This window comes from Platalea leucorodia (genome assembly GCF_965183815.1).
Source record: "Platalea leucorodia genome assembly, chromosome: W".
NCBI lineage: Eukaryota > Metazoa > Chordata > Aves > Pelecaniformes > Threskiornithidae > Platalea > Platalea leucorodia.
In genome coordinates this window covers 13170299-13194005 of record NC_138859.1, presented here as the reverse complement: position 1 = coordinate 13194005, position 23707 = coordinate 13170299, and the positions used below count along the sequence as shown (strand labels likewise).

General features: G+C 40.7%; 1 pseudogene across 1 annotated transcript; it reads left to right on the top strand.

The window, feature by feature from the left end:
- The first annotated feature begins 3089 nt into the window (after positions 1-3089).
- Positions 3090-21045, top strand: LOC309601762 (betaine--homocysteine S-methyltransferase 1-like; annotated as a pseudogene). Its single transcript has 8 exons — positions 3090-3128; positions 7167-7299; positions 12092-12210; positions 14206-14397; positions 14996-15142; positions 16623-16805; positions 20336-20564; positions 20845-21045. The product of its transcript is annotated as a betaine--homocysteine S-methyltransferase 1-like (transcript).
- Positions 21046-23707: the final 2662 nt, after the last annotated feature.

Here is a 23707-nt window from a genome sequence, read left to right as displayed (position 1 = left end):
TTTTCAAAACTCATACAGCAAAGCTATACAGAACTCGGTGCTAAAGTTTGGATCTATAAAATAACCAAGATGATAGTTAATCTCCGGAAAGCCAGGGAATATAAAGGGTAATGAAACTTCTACCACGGTTAGATATACAAACTGCTGTTAATCTGAGAGATTAACAAAACATTTCTTACTGCATGCCAAATAGATCCTGCAGTGAGCTCCAATTTTTCCAGCAGAATGACATCCTTCAAGCCAGCCTTAGCCAAGTGATAGGCTAGACTCACACCAACACAACCATTTCCAGTGATCACTGTCTGCTCTGTCTTTCCCCAAGAAAGGAGATGGGGTTTCGCTCCCGGGAAAAAAAATTACAGACAGTTACAAAAAGACAGTTGCACTTTTGTTTATAGCTCCAATCATAATATAACTTGGTCCCTGCTTGGCAGTCTAAGTGACACACCTCACTTAAGACCTAACCTGGTCATTCTTATCTTCTTTTAAAGTAAATGTTCTTAAAGGGTCATATACATAAACAGTAGTAATACAAAAAGCAACGCAAGGTTGCTTCCACTCACAACTTTAAATCTTTGTTATTTGTCCAATATACCCTTATGCGTAGAACCTAGTTCTCAATGAGAAACTGTACCCCTGAAATGACAGTGTCAAAACCTGGCATTTCAAAAGTGCTATAGTATATGCGACACAAAGAGAAAGTCTTTAAAAAAATGTCTGCTTAGTAAAGCTCCTTAAAATATTTCTAAAGCCAAATGTCAGCAGACTACATCAGTCTACGTGTTCACGAACAATAAAACTGAATATATATTTTCACATCCCGTCTATTTTGACATGTTCTACTTTGCTCGAGTCAAAACACTATAGAAACAGGGTTTTGTCAATGGCTCACACCTGCTACTACACTACGCTACAGTTTCACAACCCCTTTAAGCCAGCATAAACCAGGACTGCTGCCATAGGCAGCCCCATTCTCACTGTCTTGTCTGATCCTCCTCTCTACTGCCCCTCCCACAGACAGCAAGCCAGATCAGGAAATTTATCCAAATTTTAAAAAGCCATGTTTTTGGATGTAAGACAAGGTAGGACCTCTTAGTACAGCAGCAGTACAAACTACTGTGAAACCACAGTATCATCTTTCCCTTCAGGACACTTAATCGATACTCAATTTTTATCTCCCCCTCCTTGTACATTTGCTTTTGCAACGCCTCTGGCAAAAGGCTGTCTAACGTGTAACTAGTCTTCCACCCATCCTCCATTCAGAAATCAAAGCTATTAGTTGCATGTATTATGAATGAAGATCTTTTAAAATAATATGACATGTTAAATGCAAATGCAGGAGGAATATGCACCATGCGGCAACGAATGAAAAGGAAAATAAATGGGAGCACTGGACACCACAGGTTTTCTGTATTTGACCCATACACACTTCTACGTGTTCTTTTTTGAGATTACATATTCATTTTTGCAAGTTAACAGTAACCTGTTTACTAGCCAGATGCGAGACACTTACCCCAGCTCCTCTATCAAATTTTATGAGGATAGTTAATCAAGGTCAAGCGTGGTTTTCTCATGCTTCTTTTATGCTTTGAATTTGAGACTTCCTCACATGACTTTCCCTTCGGCTGGGGCTGCACGGCTAGAAGGCGCGTCCCCTGGGTGGTGGATAGGGGATCCCTCTCTGGAGGGTGCACCGGATAAAATTGAAGAAGGTGCCGCGAACCAGCGCAGCCTAAGGGAAGGCCACCCTGACAGAAAAACCACTGGCCCTCCAAGTCATGGGGGTTGGGCAGGAGGCCAACTACCTCCTCCCGGAAGAAGAAGAAAAAAAAAAAAAAAAAAAAAAAAGCAGCAGAAACGACGAGCATCAACTCGGAGATGGAGAAAATCAGTAATGAAGTGAGGAGGAGGAGATGGAACTGGATCGGTCGTGTCTTGAGGAAAAAACCAACAGAAGACTGCGCTGTGGCCCTTGGGACTCCAGAGCACGCAGCCGCAGACCGATCGAAGTGGAAGAACGATGTTCGCGCCTTGTGTGCCTCCTGGCACTGAGAGAATTCAGATCAGATCAGATCACATGACTTTCAGCTCTTTTCAAACGTTTTCTTTCAAACGCAGGAGCCTGGTAAGAATCCGGGGAGCACCTTTCCTGTGAACTACGCGGTTCACCCAGATGTTTGCTCGTGCCAGGTAAAATAGGTCATTTTGTGCTCATCGCTATGGCCCAGAACACAACAGGAGGGATCTCTCTATACCAGGTCAGCTACTTACCCCGGGCTGAGTCTGGTCTTTGACAGAGAAATGCGAGGCACGGGGGGAGGGGGGGGTGGGAAATGCACCTCCTGCCCACAAGGAGAGGCCTTCGCGGCCCGGTGACCCTGACCGGCACCTGGTGGAGCACTGCAGGCCGGCAGAAGGAGCTGTATTCCCCTTACCTTCCCCCCCCCGCCCCCCGCCAGATAGCTTTACACTTCTGGGGCCGCGCCCTGGGGCAGCACCGCCCGCGCGGAGGCCACGCGCTGAGAGCCGTGACCGTTAACAGCTCCTCTGCCAGCGCCTCCCCACCGCATCCCGCCCGGAGCTCCTCACCGCCCCCGCGCCCAGCCCGGCCCGGCCCGCGCGTGCCCGCGCCGCCGCCGAGGGGCCGCAGGGCAGCCGCGGCGGCGGCGGGGGGGGGGGTCGGGCCGGCCGCCGCGGCGGGAGGTCGCAGCCGTCGCAGGGCTCTCCGCAGCACCGCGCTCATCCCGCGCGCAGCCCGCCCGCAGCAGGGATGGAGAGCGCTGGCCAGCCCCTTGGCCGAGGGGGCAGCCCGGAGGAGCTACCGGGCGCCTCCCGATCCCCACCCCCAGTGCTCGTCCCCGAGCCAGGCGGGGGCGGTGGCGGGAGGGGGCGGGTCAGTCCCGGGCCGTGCCAGGGCGCCCCGCGGAGGCAGGGGCCGGGCCGGCCGGGGGTGTCGCTCGCAGCGCTGCTCACCGCGGCCCGCCTCCTCCCCGCGTTATAAAAGTGCGGGCTGAGCGCTCGGGTTATCTTCTGCTTCGTGCCGAGTCGTCTGGGTAGTCTCAGGTAGCCAGCGTCCTTTGGCGAGGAAAATGCTGCCGATCAGGAAGACCACGAAACAGGGCAAAAGGATAATTCCCCCACCTCCCTCCCCTGCTCGGCCCCGGTCCCCTGCTCTCGGCGGGCCCGTTCCCCTGTCCGGCGTGGGGGCAGCGGCGGGCGCTGGGAGGGGTGCCCCTGCCGCGGTGCGGGCGCTGCCCTAGCGGGACCACGCGGTAGGGCAGAGGCAGCCTCGCGCCGGTGCTGCGAGGCGCGCAGGCGGGGAGCGGCGGGAGCTTCCCAGCGGCACAGGGCAGAGCTCGACTCTGGGTCGGGCTGGGGCTCCGCTGTACCCGGCCGCCTCTCCCGCCCCCTCGGGGTCCTGCCCGGAGGCTTTCCTGGGGAGCTGCTGCAAAACTGGCACAACCCGCAAACCGCACTTAACCTCCAAGTAAGGTACTCGGTATTTCTGCGGGTAAGGGCATATTGTGAAAAGCTAAAGTAAAGACGTAATAATAACTATACCTATTCAGCATCAAACCATTAAAGACATTTGGACACTGTTATGAGATAGATAGATTAGATTCAACTTAATGCTGTAACAGCTCACAGAATCTTGATTTCTCTCAACACATAGACTGAAGCCACCAAAGTTCAAAACCATTTTGCTTAATATTATTTGATATGCAAACTAAGCAGTGCTCACAACACATTAAAATTGTAAATATTGTAAGCATAAACCTTCATTGGATGGGATTCCTGTCTCCAGCGTCCTGACAACTCTAAAAGCCCCAAATTGCTCTTCCCTTTATTTATATGACTGAATACCAACAGTGTTTGTAATAGGAGCGCAGTCTCCAATATATGCATGCCCTTCGCACTCTCATTTAGCTAAAGAAATAAGCCAGTATAAAAGGTTATTCAGGCATCAGCCATTCTGGCCATCAAGATAAACATTTGAGCAATATCTAAATCAGACTCTCTGACATATACCAGTACTGCTACCCTGCAGTGCTGCTTGGGAGGGTCAGTGGAATCATGTATTCTACCTTCTGTTTGGAAGGACAGTATTATTAGTAGGACACTGGACACTTCTTACTCAGAACTGTTTTTATTTGGTTTTATATGTAGCATATAAGTCTAGAGTAAGAGAACAGAAGGATATGGGAAGAAGTCTATGAACTCTATGCCTTTCAGGTAGCTCAGTTATAAAGGAAGGAGGTGAGGAGGTATTTGTTCTGCTGCTTATTTTTTGGCACATGCCACCTAACTTCAGACACCTAGCAGAAGGCAATTGCCCTAGGTTCTCCTACAGGCAATGGACAGAGATAAGCCTTTCTTGAGGGCTCACTTAAGATCTGAATAGTTATTTTGAGATGCTTTTTTTCTCTCCACCGATGGAAAGATAGGATATAGGTAGACCAAGCAGGCTTTTCACTTATATGGTTCGGTTACATTCTTAAAGTTGGTTGGGGGAATATCTTCATACAGTCATTTGCACTCCTTCCGTGGATAGATGTATGGACTGTGGTGCAACTTTGTTCATGGTAGCAAAAGTGAAGCAGTGAAAAGATGGCTCAAAAAAGCCCTGGTTAGCTTTTTACAGATACTATTTCTTGTTATTTAATACCAGATCTGTGTACTACTGGATCACTTGACAGTACAATTTTGATCTGGATTGGGCATGAGCACACAGTTGTAGTTCTCTGGGGCAGAACAAAACAATGTTGATGCTGAACTCATGCTAGCTATATGCTGTTTGAACCAATGGTATTTTATCCAGTATAGATAAAGTAAAAATGGTGTGAAGAGATGATATCAGACCTATAATAAAGTCCGCAAAAAAGTTATTTCCATTTTGAGCCAATCTGAACTGACAAAGTAAGTTTAAGCACTTTGTGCTTTATAGTTATGTCACCTGCTATTAGATGCCCTGATGCTAGGTTTAATATATCACAATATATTATATATTAAGATACCACAATCTATTCAGTCATGGCTTATGTTGCTTCTGTGTGTCAAAAGTGAAGATTATTTTAAAGTGCAGTTTAAAAAAGCTAGAACTGTGAAGGGAAACTGCTGTTAAATCCTAGAAGGGACTTGAAAAAAAAAACCTGTTGATTGTAGTGCATTTAAATATATCTATATATTGTGTCAACATGTATCTATTGTAATGTAATCTTCAGTTAACAAGCAACAACTGAGGTTGCTTATACATTTAAGATTTTTTTTTTTTGTTTTCCCCTCTGCACTCCTGTTCTCTGCATATTAAACTTCTGAAGCAGGCTCTGTCTGTAAAAGATTCCTTGGCAGGCAGAGGAAGCAGGGACTCAACCAGTGATCCCTTGGGTGCCTTTCTCTGGCCCCATTTGAGGCATTCTGTTACAACTGCAAATTAGTTAATTGCAAACACAATCTTTACAAAGCCTCCTGACATTTACACTTACAACAGAATTGCCCTAATAGACAGGCACGACTTGTAGACTTATTGAAAATTACTGAGTTTTGGAGACTGAGTATTGTAGATTGAGTTTTGCCCTGGTCCTGCTGAAATAAAGATAAAAGCTTGCACTTTTTCTTAACGTTGTAAAGTTAATTACGTCAATATTTTGGAAAGTCCAGAATGTGCAATGGAATGTGATGCAGACATCTGCAAGCCAACACTTGGCCTAGCTCATATATCTGCACAGCAACACTGTGCAGAGAAGCCCCATCACCTTGCTGCTATGTCAGTGCCTGGGCCAAAAACGCCGACCCTCTCAGCCAGGCTTTGTGGCCTCCAAGTAGCCTTACACTGCTATGCTTGGTACTGGAACTGGCATAGTTGGCACAGTGCACCTTCTTGTTGGAAAGGCATACTCTCATGCTGCCTAAAGGGCAGTGCTGAGATGTTATAAGTGTTTTTCTTTCCTGGATGTATGGTGTGAGATAATTGAATGAATGAAGGAGAAATTATCAAGAAAGATAATCTACTAAAGGTTGGAGGCTAATTGTTAAAAAACCCTTCCTCTCAACACAAAAAAACACACTCAACTCTATGTCCGCAAGGTGCTTTTTTTTCCCCTACTCCCTCAAATTTCATCTACTGAAACGCTAGTAGGCCATCAGGAAAAGATAACTATGGACAGCAATTTCAGTCTTACCTTTGATTTTTTAAAATCTTTTTCTGTACCCACTACCTTTGTTAATGTAATGGGTCTGCATTAATCCACTTTTTAAAGTCAAATAGAATTATGTTTGTAATCTACTGGCAGAATTTAGTACTATTTAGTATAACAGCAAGGTACTTTTTTGAAAATTTGAACAATCCAATGAAGCAATGAAAGGAATACAAAAAATAATATGTATTAGGTGCAATCAATATATTTTGTATTCATGTTTTTCATTTTACAAAAAAAAATAATTACCACTTTCCTTGTGTTAGTGTAGAGTTCAAGGCAGAAGCAAGGTTAATCACAGGGTGCTGTAAGGTTTGTAATTTGGCATCTTAAAACATTTCTGGGCTGTGCAAAAGAAGCAGGATTTTCTTTCATTTTGTAAGTCTAGGTAAGGAAACCCAGGCCAGTGAAAAGTCTGTCAGAAAATGGAGGCCAGCATTCTGAGATGTGTCTTATTTGCTAGGAAAATGTTACATGCTTACTTTTTTTGATGCTTGTTGTGCCATCTTGTGTCACAAGCTACTTGTGCTGAGGCTCTGTCATGATGGCATTTGTAGCTAAAGAGCAAATGAGCTAATGAAGAGGTCAGTGATACTAGTGTTTCATTTTAAAAAGTTTCACATATATTTTACAGGAGAATTTGAGACTGTGTTTTACTTTCATAGGAATGGAATTAGACCATTGACTTCTAGTTCTGGGGACTATATCTCTGGAATACAATAAACTGAATAATTAAAAGTCTTATGTAATATATATGCATATATTAACGCCTTATGTTGTAAAACAGATCACCTACTATTCTTTAAAGAGAATTTCAAGAAGGAAATGGATTACTTCTTATTATTATGGCAAAGATGTTTCTGGTAGCCCACAAATAATTATATCTGCTTTGCAAATACAGGAAATGTCAACAAAGGAAGCCCACAAAACTGAAGAACTGTAATTATTAACCTTTCTTCCTGCTTTCTGCAGGGTATTCTAGAGCGTTTAGATGCTGGAGAATTTGTGATTGGAGATGGAGGATTCGTCTTTGCTCTTGAAAAGAGGGGGTATGTAAAAGCTAGGCCTTGGACTCCCGAAGCAACGGTAGAACACCCAGAAGCAGGTCAGTTTTACTGGGAAATGGTGATTCTATAGTGAAGGTAAACATGGTTGGATAAATAATAAATATATAGGAACTTGTAGTGGGTTGCTTGACAATGTAGAATTACACACTGTTAAGAATAGTCTAAGAATCTATAGACCCCCTAATCATCGTACCCCTTATTCTTGCTCTAACACTGGTCAAAAGCAGTTGGTTGGGAAAGAATATGAGTAGTGCAAACATACAGTGATACCTCTCCAGAATGCTTTCCCAGTCTTCAGTAATTTGTAACCCAGGGACTTTTTGACACAGATATGGTATCTTTGTATTTAATAACATTCAGTGATTTCTCTCTCATGGACATGTCCAGTCTGTCCTTGAGCTGATATCAAGTTTATCCTTCACAACATCTTGTGACAAAAAATTCTGCAGTTAACTATCTGTTTTGTTGTGTTCTGACCATTATAAATGAATACAGTTTGTTTATTAATTCCTTCAGGAAAACGGCAGCTTTTAATAAACAATGGAATGGAAGAGGAGTATTTAATGTATCTGGCTCCACTGTGAAATGAGGATTGATAAACCTCATAAGAACCTAAGAATTGCAATAAAATTGCATCAGTTGCTGTGCCAAGGGTGTTAACTCAACTTCTGCCTATCCCATTTAATGGAGTGACTGTCTACAGTGGAGGGGGGCAAAATGAGCAATCATTCTATGCCTTACAGCATAAAGATTATAGTGTTTAGCATAAATAGTGCAAAAGCAGGTGCTATTATCTATTTATGTATGCTTCATTACAATAAAGCATTTGCCCTAGTAATATCATGTGCAGTTAATCCCACAAGCTAATTCAGAATGTCCTGGGAAAAAAATTTTCTTTGTTCTGTCTTAAGTGTATGTCCTTCCAAATTAGTCTTTTTCCTCTATAAAGGGGGAAGAAGGAAGAAGAGGAGAAGGAGAAATAGAGATCTTAGCCCTCTCTATTACATTGCTTTGTACACCTTACCTATTTTTTCCCCTAATCCTTCTCAGCCTTCAAGTGTTACTTTGTGTAGCATGCCTAACTTAGGGTCATGGACAGCCTTAGATAATGCAGTGCTCCAGCAAAGGTTTAAAGGGTGATGACCTAATTTGTTGAACCTCATCTCCCAAAAATACATCCTATCACCTCTCTCTTTCTCTCCACCTGTACCTTTTTCTGCCCCTGCGCATTCCATCTTACAAATCGTAGCGCTTATACCATGCTCTTTGTTTCCCCTTTGCTTATTTCTTTTGTACCACAAAAGTCTTTGACCCTCTCCACATGCCTTCTCAGGAAGTGTAGGTCTCGGTCCATGGGGAATGCAAGACATTACCTTACATAGAGGCAGTTGCAGATGGCTTAAATAGGCTAAATTGGCACACAGATTTGTTTTAAACAAGTGATCAGTAGTCATAGGTTAGCCCCCTACTGATTTGCTAGAACATATTGCTCATGTCTGTAACATAACACTTTTATAAGCCCTTTGTAGGCTATTTATAAATACACCCTTAACTGGAAATGTGTTCATTTCTTTCAGTGCAGTGTGCTGCCTCCCCTCTGTTATTGCTCTTTGCTCCTGCATGCTCAAGGGTCATGTTATTTTGAAAGCAGGTGTAAAGAACAGAAGGACCAACTGTCTGAGCCAGCTGGTGTAAAAAACCATACAACTACCGGCCCTTCTTGTCTTTGTAAGGAATGAGGGAGGTTCTGAGATTGCAGCAAGGAATGATGGAGGGGAAAAAAAAAAAAAAGAAAGAAGAAAAAAAAAAAAGTGAGTTGAAGGCCATTATCTCCGTTACAAGGGAGGAGAAGTTTTGCCAGACTGACAAGTTTAGAAATGAGATCTAAATATTTCTTCTGAGCCAGATCAGGTATCTGAGCTACTGCTCTGTACTGAGCAATATGCATATGCACTTACTGCCCCCATCTGCTGTTAGCTTAAGTCTGTGTCTTTTGTGAAATGTCCAACTCATGGTAGATTGAAATGAAAACTCAGTGTTGTATGTCTGACTCCTAAAATGCATCAAATTTAATAATTGTTTAGCCTCATATGTGGCTGTTACCTCATTTCTCAAATAGTGGAAGAAAACATAGCTTCAGTAACATGCTAGAAGTCACACAAGAAGTAAATTAGAGTGGTTTGGGTTTTTGATAGCATCATGCAGACTACTGTGGGCTTGATAATACTAAGTGTATTCTAGTGGTAAAAATGATTTGCCTGGGATTGAATGAGATTCAGGCTGATACTTTACTTATAATGCTATTCTTTCCCTCCAAATGCAGACCCATTCAAGAGTCTGCTGTTCACATACCTGATAGTTTGGGATATAAAGTTCCTTATTCATACGTGTTAGATTATGTTTCATTTGCCTACCAATGTCTCCATCCTTATTCACACAAATCCCAAACATTCTTCTAGGAATGCAGGAACCATATTTAAAGAGCACTAACCATGGGGGTAAATAAATCTAGTTTATTATGGAAATGTCATAAAGCATTTGTGAAAATATTTGTAGATTATTTTTTCCTTTTCACATTTCCTGACTAGTGTTCATCAATGATTTTTCATGGGGGCGAATAGAAAAACAAACTACAGAACACTAGAAACATACAGAGACAGTCCTTTTAGTTGGGCTCAGTAGCCTGTTTTAATGATGTAGGAAAAAGAATACTCTCTGCACTAGGAATGTTTTGACTGTGTAAAGGCTGTAAAACTGAAATTTGATCCCGATAGTTCAGGCAAATTCCAGGGACTCTTTGAATTGTAGCTCTGCTAGAATCTATGTTCCTGGATAGTTCTTTGTGACTGCTGTGTTAAATCACAGTGTGGTTACCCAAGGCTGTAATTAGAAATGAAATACTGGTACTAGTAGAGAAAAGCAAGGGACACCACACTGTTCCTTCACTGAAAGCAGATGTGCTGCTGTGTGTGCAGATTGACTCTAGCAACTCAGACTACCGTTTGAGCCTCTCTGGCATAGAATGCTGTGTTTGTTGTAGCTGAAGGCAGTAATTTTATTCTCGTGACACATTAACATGTTTCCCTAATGACACAGATTGTCTGTAGACAATGAGGTATGATGAACCAAGACTTCAGGAAAGCTTTTCCAAACATCTGCCATAGAAACTGCAGTGTTCTCATGTCTCTATACAATATCTAGGGAATAAATTATTCCTGTATTTGCTATAAGCTGTTGAGCGTTTTAACTCTGTTTTACATGATAAGTAGTGTTCTAGAAATTATTATAATTATTGTTTTGTGGGTTGTTGTGGTTTAGCCCCAGCCACCAACTAAGAACCACACAGCTGCTCGCTCCCTCCCTTCTCCCTGATGGGGTGGGGGAGAGAATCGGAAGAGTGGAAGTGAGAAAACTCATGGGTTGAGATAAGAACAGTTTAATAACTGAAATAAAATAGTAGTAATAATAATATTATTATTAAAGCAAGTAATGCATGATGCAACTGCTCACCACCCACTGACCCATGCCCAGCCAGTCCCCGAGCAGCGATCCCTGCCCCCCGGCCAACTCTCCCCAGTTTATATACTGAGCATGACATCATATGGTACGGAATAGCCCTTTGGCCAGTGTGGGTCAGCTGTCCTGGCTGTGCCCCCTCCCAGCTTCTTGTGCACCTGGCAGAGCATGGGAAGCTGAAAAGTCCTTGACTAGTGTAAGCCCTACTTAGCAGCAACTAAAACATCAGTGTGTTATCAACATTATTCTCATCCTAAATCCAAAACACAGCACTGTGCCAGCTACTAGGAAGAAAATTAGCTCTATCCCAGCTGAAACCAGGACAGTATCCACCCCTTATTCTATACCATCTATGTCATGCCCAGGTCCTATCCTTTCCAATACATTCCAATTAATCACCACCACTTTTCCAGTCTTTTGATATGTACACACAGATATCATTCCCTTAGTCCATGGGCCATCCCTCTAAAATGTCCGTTGAGTTCATTCGGTCCATGACTTTGGGCTTCATCTCTCATAACAGTCCTATAGGGCAGGAGAGATGGTGTGTGGTGTTGGGTTGTTGCATGCTGAAGCCAGTTATGGTTCTATCACCGCTGCACTTTGCTCGGTTCCATCAAAGTTCATTCTTCATTAATCTGGGTGATTCTTACTGTGATTCTGTTGATATAGCATATAGCCACCATAGAAGTGATGACATACAGTATTATATAGCAATTAACATCATACCATTCAGTTCATTGGCTATTTTCACCCAAAATCAAATCCCCTTGAGGTACACATTGCAGTGCATGTTTCGCATTCATGGATAACCTGTGCAATAGCGTCCATGGTCAGGTCCAGCCCTCGATCGCGAGCCCATTTGTCTGTTGCATCTCTTCCTTGATGGCCTGAGGTGTCATGGGCCCACCGAGCTATAAACAATCCACCCTCATGTTGCCAGTCCAGATCCACCTGAGCCACTTCAATCTTAGCAGCCCGATCCACCTGCTGGTTGTTTTGATGTTCTTCAGTGGCCCGACTCTTGGGTACGTGAGCATCTGAATCTACTGATGAACTAAATATAGAAATCTTCAGTCATTCTTAGCAGAGAATAACTAAGAAGGAAGTTTTCTACCTAATGTTCTAAGAGTGGGAAGAAAGGAATTCTACACAGACTGGGGTACTGCTTCTACTCCCTCATAATGGCTCTTCTAGTAAACACAGTATCACTTCTTTTACAGTAACATTAATTCAATAAACATTTAGTTTTGGGATAATAATAGTAATAACTGTACCAAACATCTCTTCTTTGTCTCTTTTAATTCTTTGCAGTTTGTCAGCTTCACCGGGAATTCCTCAGAGCTGGATCCAATGTTCTGCAGGCATTCACATTTTATGCCAGTGAGGACAAACTAGAGAACAGGGGCAATTATGTAGCTGAGGAAATAAGTGTGAGTAAAATACTATTTTGATGGAGATATGAAATAAGTGTATTCATTTCAAAAGGTTTAATAGAAAGAATTATCAAGTATTTTCACAGTTTGTCATAACAGTTTTGGTTATATTTGAGGACCAAAGAATGAGATGGTGCAATTTCAGAATTTGGAATAGTAAGAAAGACAAGGTTAAAGGGGAAAGAAAAAAAAAAAAATAACAAAATGGGGCAAAGATGAAGAGAGGAAAAAGGATGCCCACATCTTATTTTTCCCATCTGAGGAGATAGTTTACTGGAGTTTTCATACAAAGTATAGGGAGGACTAAATGCACAGAGAGCAAAATCAATTGTAAAAAAAGAAATGCTTTAGCATCCAGAGAAACAAATCAACTGCAAAAATGGTGAAGAATCCTGGAGAATAATGACTTGCTAATAAGAACTGAATGTTTTTTTAGGACCATGTCTTCAATAAAATATCAACTAAAAAATCCAAGGTATACACTGTGGTCAGTATTCCCCTTCTCATGTGTAAGGGTAATCTGGTACAGTAACAGAAGTACTGTGTTGGTGTTTTCTTACCCCCTACACAGAGGAGTTGTAGGATGTTGGGTGCCTTCACTAGATGCAGGCCCCATCTCCACTGGGACTTCTGGCACAAACATTTCTAGATAGTTCCTTTGAGACTAGAAGATTTGTCGTTGGGTGTTTTCTCTGATCTTTTCCCCTTTGGTCCTATTGTCTATTATTTCAGCCTCTGGAAAATAGAGAAGATTCTCCAGGGCGCAGAGAGGAAGGAATATATTTATGTGAAGATATCCCAAGTCAGAAACTAGAGCAATCTGGACACTAGGGAAACACTTGAGGCTTAATTAAGAGGTTAAGACATTAAAATGTCATATGACCAAATTTATCTGAAATGCTGTACCTTTACATTCAATAGATGCAACATCGAAATGTCTGAAGTGATATCCCAGAAACATAGTGCCTCTGGAACTAGCCATGCTGCAACGAAAAATGATAAGAGGGGTTGGGAAAGCAACTGGAAACTGGAATGCATTGCAGCAAAACTTTCAAGCTTGATTTGCTGCCAGTTCTAGAAGCAGTTTCCTCCAGGCTCTAACTGGTTTATGGCTCCAGCTCCTGGTGTTCCCAAACACGTACCTGAGCAGAAGTGCAAATGGAAGACACTCTGTCAGCAATAGCCTTAAAAATCATCTGGATGTTTTGAGGCAGCCATGGAAAACTTCAGCTGAGAGAAACCTATGTAGATTCTAAGTAGCCCATGGGCCACAAAGAAACCTGCTCTAATCAGTCCTTGTTATCTATCCCAAATAATGATTCTTTTCCAAAAATCTTTTTTTCCCAGCTTAACCTCTTTCACAAGCTGTTCTAGTCATCCTGGTTTGGGTATACAGGGAATGTGTCTTTCAGTCTAGGTGATTAATTAATCATATATAGTGATAAGTTTCCCTTTGCTATTCTTAAATTGGTAACTTTAACATCAGGTAATTAATGACATCCTTTTAAAAGTGCCTTAAATGACTCTATATCATATCATAGCTTAAATTTTGAAAATTATCAAAATACTAAAATAATACATTAAGAAACAGAATGAAAAATCAATTGAAATTACTACTCTTTTTTTCCATCCACAAAATCTCAGAATAGAAGCAGACACTTAAGTGTAACTAACTAACTTATTTTCTAAGAGGAAAAAAAAATTCTGCTTCACACCAAATATTTGCTTTTTTATAGACTATTTGTGTAAGATGTATTAAAGGTAATATGTTTTTGTATTAGTGTTTGATAATATGATAACTTATAAGTTGCAAGAAATCTGTTTCTTAATGTTTGTTATTTTTTTGAAAAATGCTGATCTTCCTAATCAATATTATAGAAAAATACATTTAAATTATAAATGAATATGAAGAAGTCTTTTGTCCTTTTTGTGCTCTGAAATTACATGCATATCTCTGACCAGGTAAAAATGATGTAATCTATATTCATATAGTGCCAGAAAGTGAATGAAGCTGCTTGTGACATTGCAAGAGAAGTGGCTAATGAAGGTGATGCTTTAGTGGCTGGAGGACTCAGTCAAACACCATCATACTTAAGCTGCAAGGATAAAGCAGAGGTTAAAGCAGCCTTTCGAAAGCAACTAGATGGCTTTATGAAGAAGAATGTTGACTTCCTAATTGCAGAGGTAAATCTGTAAAAAAGTACATGCCTTCAGCTGGCACAGTGTGTTAACTTTAAGATGTCTAGTCTACTTTAGGGAATACAAGTATATATTGCTTCCTTCTTTAAAATTTTCTGTTATACTTTTATTCCAGTAGAATCAGATGTTTTCTAAATGCACAGCAGTATCTGCAAGCGTCCTAGAATAGGACCTTGAACCCTAAATTTCTATCATCTCAGTCAAGTCAAATTCTGTACCAGTACAAAGAGGATAGATTAATGTGATCTTGATTAGTTCCTGTTTCCTCCTGTACTCCGTAAGTAACCAACCCATGGTGACTTTTCTAGATGAAAATAGTTCTTCAGGGATAAATCCCTGATTAACCCCCTGTATGGGCATTCTTATTCTGAAACATGAGTATCTTTTTATTTTGGATTTAGTTTTCCTTCTGACTTTTTAAAATCCTTTTTTAACTGTGTGGTCAGTGAACTCAACTGAATTCTGTTAGTGTAAATCAGAAAAGAATCAAGTCATTGTATTGCTGGTGAATTTGGGGTCTGGATTAATGTGTTTATGTTTCATCTCCAAGAAACGAAAGTAGTCCACTTTTAATTTCTTTCAGTATTTTGAACATGTTGAAGAAGCTGTCTGGGCTGTTGAAGTCCTAAAAGAATCTAGGAAGCCAGTTGCAGCTACAATGTGCATTGTCCAGAAGGAGACATGCATGGCGTGCCCCCCGGACAATGTGCTGTCCGACTGGTAAAGGCTGGTAAGAATCTGTTTTAATCTGCACTTTAAAAGTATGGAACAAAGTTAAGTCCTTAATCATTGAGATAAATGGATGTGTATCTCAAGTAGATAGCTTCCCAATTATACTTGATGAAAGTTTTGAGCCTGTGGAAGAGTTTCTATGTGTACTTTACTAGAGCAGTCCTGTAAAAAAAAGTATGAAAATGCAGCTATAAAATCCTTATTAACCAGGATGGTATTGGGAGCAATAGCCACAGGCAGCTGATACTGAGTAGAACAAAATCCTAAAACTATTCAAAGTTGATTACAGACCCAGCCCCAAATTCTGGGCTCAGGATTATGAAACATAAGCAGAATCCAAAGCCGCCTTTGATTCTCTGCTCATGTTTTTAGAAATGTGTGGAGCACAGTTCAAATCCAGGATGAGAGAATAAGAGAATGAAAAAATTAATCTTATTGCCTATCAAATGCTGTGTTTTCTGCAGGACAAAGGGAAGGGCAGAAGGAATTAATCAGGGGCATGATGGACCGACCATACAGGGGTTTTATTATATCTGTTCTGAACTACTCTTTTCCTTTGGAGTTAAGAGTTGAAATCCAAAGGCAGAACCTGTGTTAGGAACCTGTTAGCTATTTGTATATGTGGCTGTACATAATCAGTCTTCACTGATTGAGCACTGATGAGAAAAGCAACTGCATGAGGGTGGGAGATGTGATTCCTCATCAGGAAGGTAAAGAGTGCAACTGAGATGTAAATGGAATGATCAGCCTCAGGAGAGTTGAGGCTGGCTCTAATCCAACTACCTTGTTGTCGTGGTTTAACCTCAGTCGGCAACTAAGCACCACACAGTCACTCGCTCACCCTCCTCCCCTTCCTGGTGGGATGGGGGAGAGAATTGAAAAAAAAAGTAAAACCTGTGGGTTGAGATAAAGACAGTTTAATAGGACAGCAGGAAGAGAAAATCATCATCATCATCATCATCATCATCATCATCATCATCATAAAAGAATATACAAAACAAGTGATGCACAATGCAATTGCTCACCACCTGCTGACCAATGCCCAGCCTGTCCCCGAGCAGCGATCCCTGCCCCCCGGCCAACTCCCCCAGCTTATATACTGAGCATGACGTCATATGGTACGGAATAGCCCTTTGGCCAGTGTGGGTCAGCTGTCCTGGCTGTGCCCCTTCCCAGCTTCTTGTGCACCTGGCAGAGCATGGGAAGCTGAAAAGTCCTTGACTAGTGTAAGCACTACTTAGCAGCAACTAAAACATCAGTGTGTTATCAACATTATTCTCATCCTAAATCCAAAACACAGCACTATGCCAGCTACTAGGAAGGAAATTAGCTCTATCCCAGCTGAAACCAGGACGCTTGTGTTCATAGTGCTGGTGTACAGATGGACTGCTCTGCTTATGGAGTGCTGTGGCTAAGAACTTTCACCTCCCACTTCCTAGGGAGATGTGACTTGAACTTATTTATTTTCCTCCTCCTAGGTGCTTCTATTGTTGGAGTCAACTGCCATTTTGACCCAGATACCTCCCTGGAAACTGTGAGACTGATGAAAGAGGGCTTGCACGCTGCTAAACTGAAAGCTCACCTGATGTCCCAACCACTTGCTTTCCATACACCTGATTGTGGGAAGCAAGGATTTATTGACCTTCCAGAATTTCCCTTTGGTAAGACAAGGGTATCTTTTTTTTTTTTTTTTAATTTATTTACTGTCTGTTCCTTTTTTTCCCCTAGCTTTTAGCAAAGCTGAAACTGCAAGGCATCCTCCTGTACAATAGGATCAGTCTCAATTATCCTGTCTGGCATTCTGCATAGATGGATTGGGTTAAAGATCATCCAGATAATGAGAGTATTTCAGCAGTATCACAGCATGTGACTGAAAGTGAAATTATGATGAAAACAGTTAAAGTGCCACAACCTAAATCAATTAAAAAAAAATGTTGTTTTTTTTTTTCTTGTGCTATAGAACCTTGTTCAGGACAGCTGTAAAATAGTCCAAAGAAATTAACAAGAGCAAATACACTAAAAACAACCCAGACTTTAAATGCCTTTGGACTGGAGCTCCCCAGCATTCTCGGTTGTGACGTCTAGCCCATGAGCCCTATAATGTTTACCTGCATAGGGATTTAATGTATAATGCATATGCGGAGCTGGATCATTAGTATAGGTGCATGATTCTTGCACTCATAATGGTTCAGTCTTGCAAGTGTAACTGTCTAAGATAAGTGAGATTAGAGAGAAAGCAGAAGAGGGAATATGTTCTTTGATGTTGCTTACAAATGGATTAGCAGTTTGGAGATGGATTCATCACTCTTATGCTCAGCAGAAATTCTACCCAAAAGACCGAAAGATTCAGCCACTTTATGTGTATATAAGGCTTGTGTATTTAGGGCTTATTCCCACCTGGGATGTAGAAGGTCACATCCTCTTAAGATAAGAGGAAAAAAGCAGCCTAAACATTTTAAAATTGATTAGAAAAATGCCTTCATTTTCAGATATCATACATTCTTCTTTTCAAGATCAGCCTATAAAATAAGGTATTAAAACAACTGAAACTTGAATTTTTAGGAAAAAAAAAAAAAGATATGGATGTGATTTTCAGGAAGATATTTTATTTTAAAAGTCCTCTCTACGTAAATGAAGGAAAAAGAATAAAGCATGAGCCTGAGGCATTCATTAGATAATAACAACATGTCTGGGTTCTGAAAATACTCTGGGATGTTTAAAAGTGTCAGGAACTCATTTATCCTATTCATTCCTTCGTATAACTCCTCTGATTGCAAGCAAAAATGATAGAACAGATGCAGTAAGTAATCAAGTTAATTGAAGGATTCACTCTTTGGTTTGTTATGGTTCTTGGTTTGTATGTTATAAGCAAACTGTATGAGATGTCAGTTTTCAGAAATTTCATGAGTCAATTGGAGAAGCCTGGTTCTGTGAATGTTTGCACTACCCAGAAGGAGCAACTGATCACTTGATGGCAGAGAAGTAGTTTGGTAAATCATTGTTAAACTGACCCAGTTGACTCTGCTTTTTGTGGAAGGCAATATGCACAAAGAGGCATTTAGGTATTTGAAGTGTACATAACCTCTGTACAGGCCAACAAGATCTCAGTTTCTAGAAAAGCATTGGCTATGTTGTATTGGCAAACTCCAGCATCTAGATACCAGCAGTATTTATTTATCTTTAGAACTTTTTCCAGTTTTCTGTGTTTTCCCTTCTGTGTTACTGCAATTGCTCTCAAATGTCACCAGTTAAGCAAGGACAATGTTTTAGACAGAAAAGTCCTGGTCAGTCAAAGCATACCCAGTTATCTCAAGAGTAGACGTACAGAGGGGCTAAATCTAGGCGCACATTACAATCTTCTCATCAGAAGTTGATGAAAATTTCAATATCTTTTTACTGTAAATGATAACATAAACTGTTAAGCTAGAGATATTTAATTCTGAATAAAGCCAAGAAAAATACTGTACGTTGACAGGCACGGAAAATAGAATGTTAGTCATTTTTGGGAGGGGGGAAGAAAACCCCACAAAACGTGATCTATGTGGCAACTTCTTTTCGTAGCATACTGCTTGTTTTCAATCACCATGTTTCACCATGTGTGGCCAGTTCTTATGGCGGAGTCTATCCATGTTTCTTCAGAGCTGTTAGGTTGGTGCTGTCCTTATGCTCCTGAAACACAAGGACTGATTGTGACAGGGTGGGTGACGGAGAAGACAGGGAAACACCCTATACTGTTCTCCTGGAGTTTAGTTGCTTATACGGGTATAAATTGAGTGCAAGATGCTGCATTCTTACTGTTGATCGTTTTGTATCAATTTTGCATTAGCTTTTTAATGATATATGAGAGACAAGGAAATCATGAATTGATGCTTCTGATGCTTTCTCTCACATCTGCAGGACTGTACACAAACTTTTATTTAAACAGCTTTCTAAGATAGCTTAATCTGGTTTTCCTTCTGATATTAGACCATCTATTTTTCCGTTGTCCAGTCTTTCCCTCTGAGACCAATAATTTTCTGTTTAAGACCATTTCATTTTTTTCCCTTCTGTTTTTTATTTTCTGACTCTGTCTCTTTAACTACTCACTGGACTTTGAGCAGATCTGCTTTGCATCACCTTCTTGCATATTAGGCATTTCTGGGACAGGATGTAGGAAGAAGAATCCTACTTCTGCTGTGGTGCTGGAACCTTACTACCTCACCACGGCTTCTTTGCCTAGAGGAATGTTCAGTGCCCAGACATCATGCTGCACTCTCCTCATAACCAAGCTGATTCATCTCCTGCAGATGTGCATAAAGAAGTGGGAGGATTTTTATTCCTTTATTCCTGTATTTTTATTCCTTCAAGTTTCTTCTCCAGTCCCTGGTCTTTTCTTTCCAGTTCTGCAACTCCTGTGCCTCCTTCCCTTTCAGGTGTGCTTTTCCTTGTTCTTCTCACTTTCTGTTCCTTTCCTTCCACACGTCTTTCCTCTCAGCTCTGGCGTCCCTCCGCTCTGCTTACCACAACCTGCAACACGAAGAGGGGTTCAAAAGAAAGGTTGCATCTTAGCCATCCTAAGTCATCTACACACAGAACTTTCCACAAGGAAGTGGCTTGAGGCAGCAAACTGCTTATGGATGGGCTTATAACTAAGTAAGGGATGGGCTAAGAAATAGCTACAGATCCCAGCTGTCAGCGAAACAACTGCCTGCCATTAGCTGGTCATGGAAAAAAGTGTAGTAAGCATTCCTGAGGAATAACAAGCAGGCTTATTCCTGTTGCAGGTAGGCTGATGATACCTTCTCCTTTCACAGATTAGAGTACTGTAATCAGATTTCCCAGATATTGATTGTTCATTAAGAACTCTTTGGACTTGTGGGCATAACATTGAAAGTGCTCCAGTACTTCAGCTAAGAACTCTGGCAGAATGGCAAGCATGTGACTTAGGGCTTGATCAGTCTCAGAAGATATTAGGTGCTGTTTTTCAAAGCCAAAGCAGCTTACAACAAGCATAGCTCAGCAAAGCATAACAGAATCTAAAAGCTAGACTCCTGAAAGTTTGCATTATTAATTCTAGCTCAGACAGCTCAAACATCTACATCTACAACCAGTTTTGCAAATAGTGTGCAAGTGTCTCAATAATGTGATTTCTTACAAAAAAATGCGGTGAACTGGAGCATGGTGAAAATTTAAGATATGAATGTCTTTGCAGGTCTGGAGCCAAGAATTGTAACTAGATGGGATGTTCAAAAATATGCAAGAAAGGCCTATGATTTAGGAATTCATTTCATTGGAGGCTGCTGTGGATTTGAGCCATATCACATCCGAGCAATAGCTGAGGAGCTGGCTCCTGAAAGAGGATTTTTGCGAGAAGCTTCTGAGAAACATGGCAGCTGGGGCAATAACCTGAGCATGCATACCAAACCCTGGGTCAGAGCAAGGTATGTATATCTGAACTGGAAAGCACACCAGCACCCTCCTTATAAAGGCTTACATTGGTCCATGCAGCAGACTAGCTTAACCAATATGGAGGTCTAAATATAACCGTAAACATTCTGTGTTAATAATTTTGAAGAATTAAATTTGATCTGGGAGCAGTAAAAGGGGCAAAGGGGCAGTAGGAGAGCTACAAAAATTCTCATCCCTCTTCAAAATGAACATTTGGTCTGAATTAATGTGAAAGTAATGAAAGTTTTGTAATATTTCCTTTTCTTTCTTTAGGGCAAGAAGAGAATACTGGGAGAATCTGAGGCCTGCTTCAGGCAGGCCATATTGTCCTTCAGTCTCAAAGCCAGATGGCTGGGGGGGGGGGGGGTAACCAAAGGAACCAGAGAGCTGATGCAACAGAAAGAAGCAACAAGTGAACAACAGCTGAAAGAGCTCTTTCGGAAACAGTTGTTCCAATCCACTGCAGTTGTCTAAATGTTAGAATGATTTATCTACAGACCATCTCATGCTTCACAAGAAAAATCTGTGAAGATGAGTGCCCCGTTGATTTATCAGTTAACATCTAATGAAAGAGACAAAATGCAAAAATAATGTGATTACAGATTAATATGTCAAACTGATAATAAAATCTTTCTCTGGACGAATAGTTTAGAGAAGACACAGTCAGAAGGAGTTTTGGATTCTCATAACAACTGAGCTTCTTGTTAGCTAGGTGCCATCAACTGGGTAGACACAGAAATACGTGGAAAGTAATAATTGACTCAACTCACCTGTGAAAAGAGAAAAAGCCATCTATAAATACAGTATCCATGGACTTCCACTCCTGAGTCTGTTTTCAGTTTGGGATTATGTAGGAATTTCCTCAGGATTTGTTGAAGGCTACTTCAGGGACACACAAGCTGCCAATGCTTCAGACACACAGTTATCTGTAGCCACTTTCTTGACTTCAAGAGAATAAAAGTAAACTAGAAAAATGCATCTTATAAATGGAATCAAAAGATAAGGAAAATGAGAATGAGCTCTTGCAGGAATTTCTTACATGCAGGAGAAAGGTTCAGAGAACTTTTAGGAAAGAAAAATGACAGGTAAATAACTCACTGTTTTTGTCTCAGGGTACCACGTACACAAGATTTACTTCTCTGGAGACTAAAACGGTTAAGAGATTATTCTGAAATTTTGAAAAGTCAAATAAATTAAAAGTAATATGATGGAATAGTATTGTATTATCTTCACACCTTAAATCATGAGAGCTCAAACAGAATAACGTATCTCCAGTAAACCACTGTAATTTTCAAATGATCCAGCTGATTTCTGGATATCTCACTTGAAACACTTGGTTATCTCAAAATAGCATTTAAAACTGAAGCTTCCTAAAATATAACTCCTGTATATAAGCGTAGTAAAACATTCCATGATTCTGTTTAAGCTGATTGATTCAGTCTAGAGAAAATTAGCTATAAGAAGAGATGAAAAACCCTGTTAGGAAATAGATTAATCCACCTAAGTTAAGAAAACCCAAGGACATCTGTACGCTGAATTTGTTGAGAAGCGTTTTCTTACAAAGGATATCACTACACTTGGAAACCATAAAGGACACGTTTCCATAGTTAATTTTTGTGAATTACCACACAACTTTCAGATTTCTCTCTAGAATCCCATTCCCACCCATTCTACATTAAAGCCACTACTTTTATGAAAAATATGATTCTTGAAGTTAGAGTGTTGAAAGCTTTTGTTGGGCTACTTTTTATGTATAAGCTTATTTCATTATTTCTATCCGTGTTGATATGCTGCAGTTCAGGAAACTTATAAACATGCAACACTTTAGTGGGAAACTTCAAATATCCTTTTCAGACTGTTATTGGCAGACAGATTTTTAGAGAAAGCCATCTGCCTTCATCATGCTTATAACAAATTGAAATAGTTACTAGCTGGAATTTTTGCCTGAAAGCCAAAAGTAGACAAATCAAGAAAGTGGATATTTTAAAATGTAGATTATTTGGAAAGCATCCATGTAAGTATATATGCACTACATTAAACTTCTTCCTAAACCCTTCCGGAAGTTCTCCCTGCGTAAAGCAGAATAACGCAAAATCTGCAAAACAAAAGGGGCAGATCTTTGATCGCCACCAAAATGCATGCATGCAAAAGACATATGCATGATAAAGAGGCTTAAAATACAAGCTACAATTGCTACATAAGTGTTTTGAACGATCATTACCAGTTTAGAGACTTCCTGTGGCAAAGGATGCAGCTTGACCATCATACTATATGTAAGCAGCTGGACTGATTTTTTTTTTTAAAACAGTCCAAGCATATAAAAATTCCTATTGAAGTGAATGAGTTCACAACAGACTATTTAAGAACTATGGTATTTAAGAAGATGATAAAATATGATTTTAAGCACTTAATTTTAGATACTCAGTTTAAAAAGGGCCAAATTTTAACAGACACTAATCATGATGAGAAACACTGAAAAGGAGTTTTGAAGTCATTCAAACTAAGAGCTGACACAAGGGGGGAGCTATACAAGCCCTATTTGATTCATATCACAGGCTGGGCTTAGAAAGAAATTGACAATGGGATGAAAATAAGTTGACAGGGTGCTTTATTGATCACTACAGAAGCCCCAAACTCTCTGGGGGAAAAAAAAAACCAAAAAACCACAAAGCAACCAAAAAAAGGCAAAGCACGCAAGACTGAGAAGCAAAGTCAACAAAGCTTTATTTCCCATTTCTTTCTGTGTAACATTTTGGAGAAGGGTAAAGGAACTGTTAGATTTGTTAAAGCTTTCTAATGGCTTATTACATGACTTGTGAAGGAAATAAGACACAGGCTGGCAGCGCAATCCTAGGAAATTTGTTTCCTTAACAAAGCTTGCCTGAAAACTTAGATAAGTGGAAGTGAAAGGGTTTTTAGAAGTTCACCTCCTATATTTAGTACCCTAAGGCAGGATCAGCTACTCATAGGAGATAGTTGTTTAACCTGTGTGGCTATGCACCTAATGATGGAGCTTCTGTGCCAACCTCAGGCACTGTGGTAACGTCACTCTTCTTAACAAATTTTTCCTAATTTGACTATTCCTTGATGGGATTTAAATCCATTATTTCTTTTCAGCTCATTACAGACACGAAGA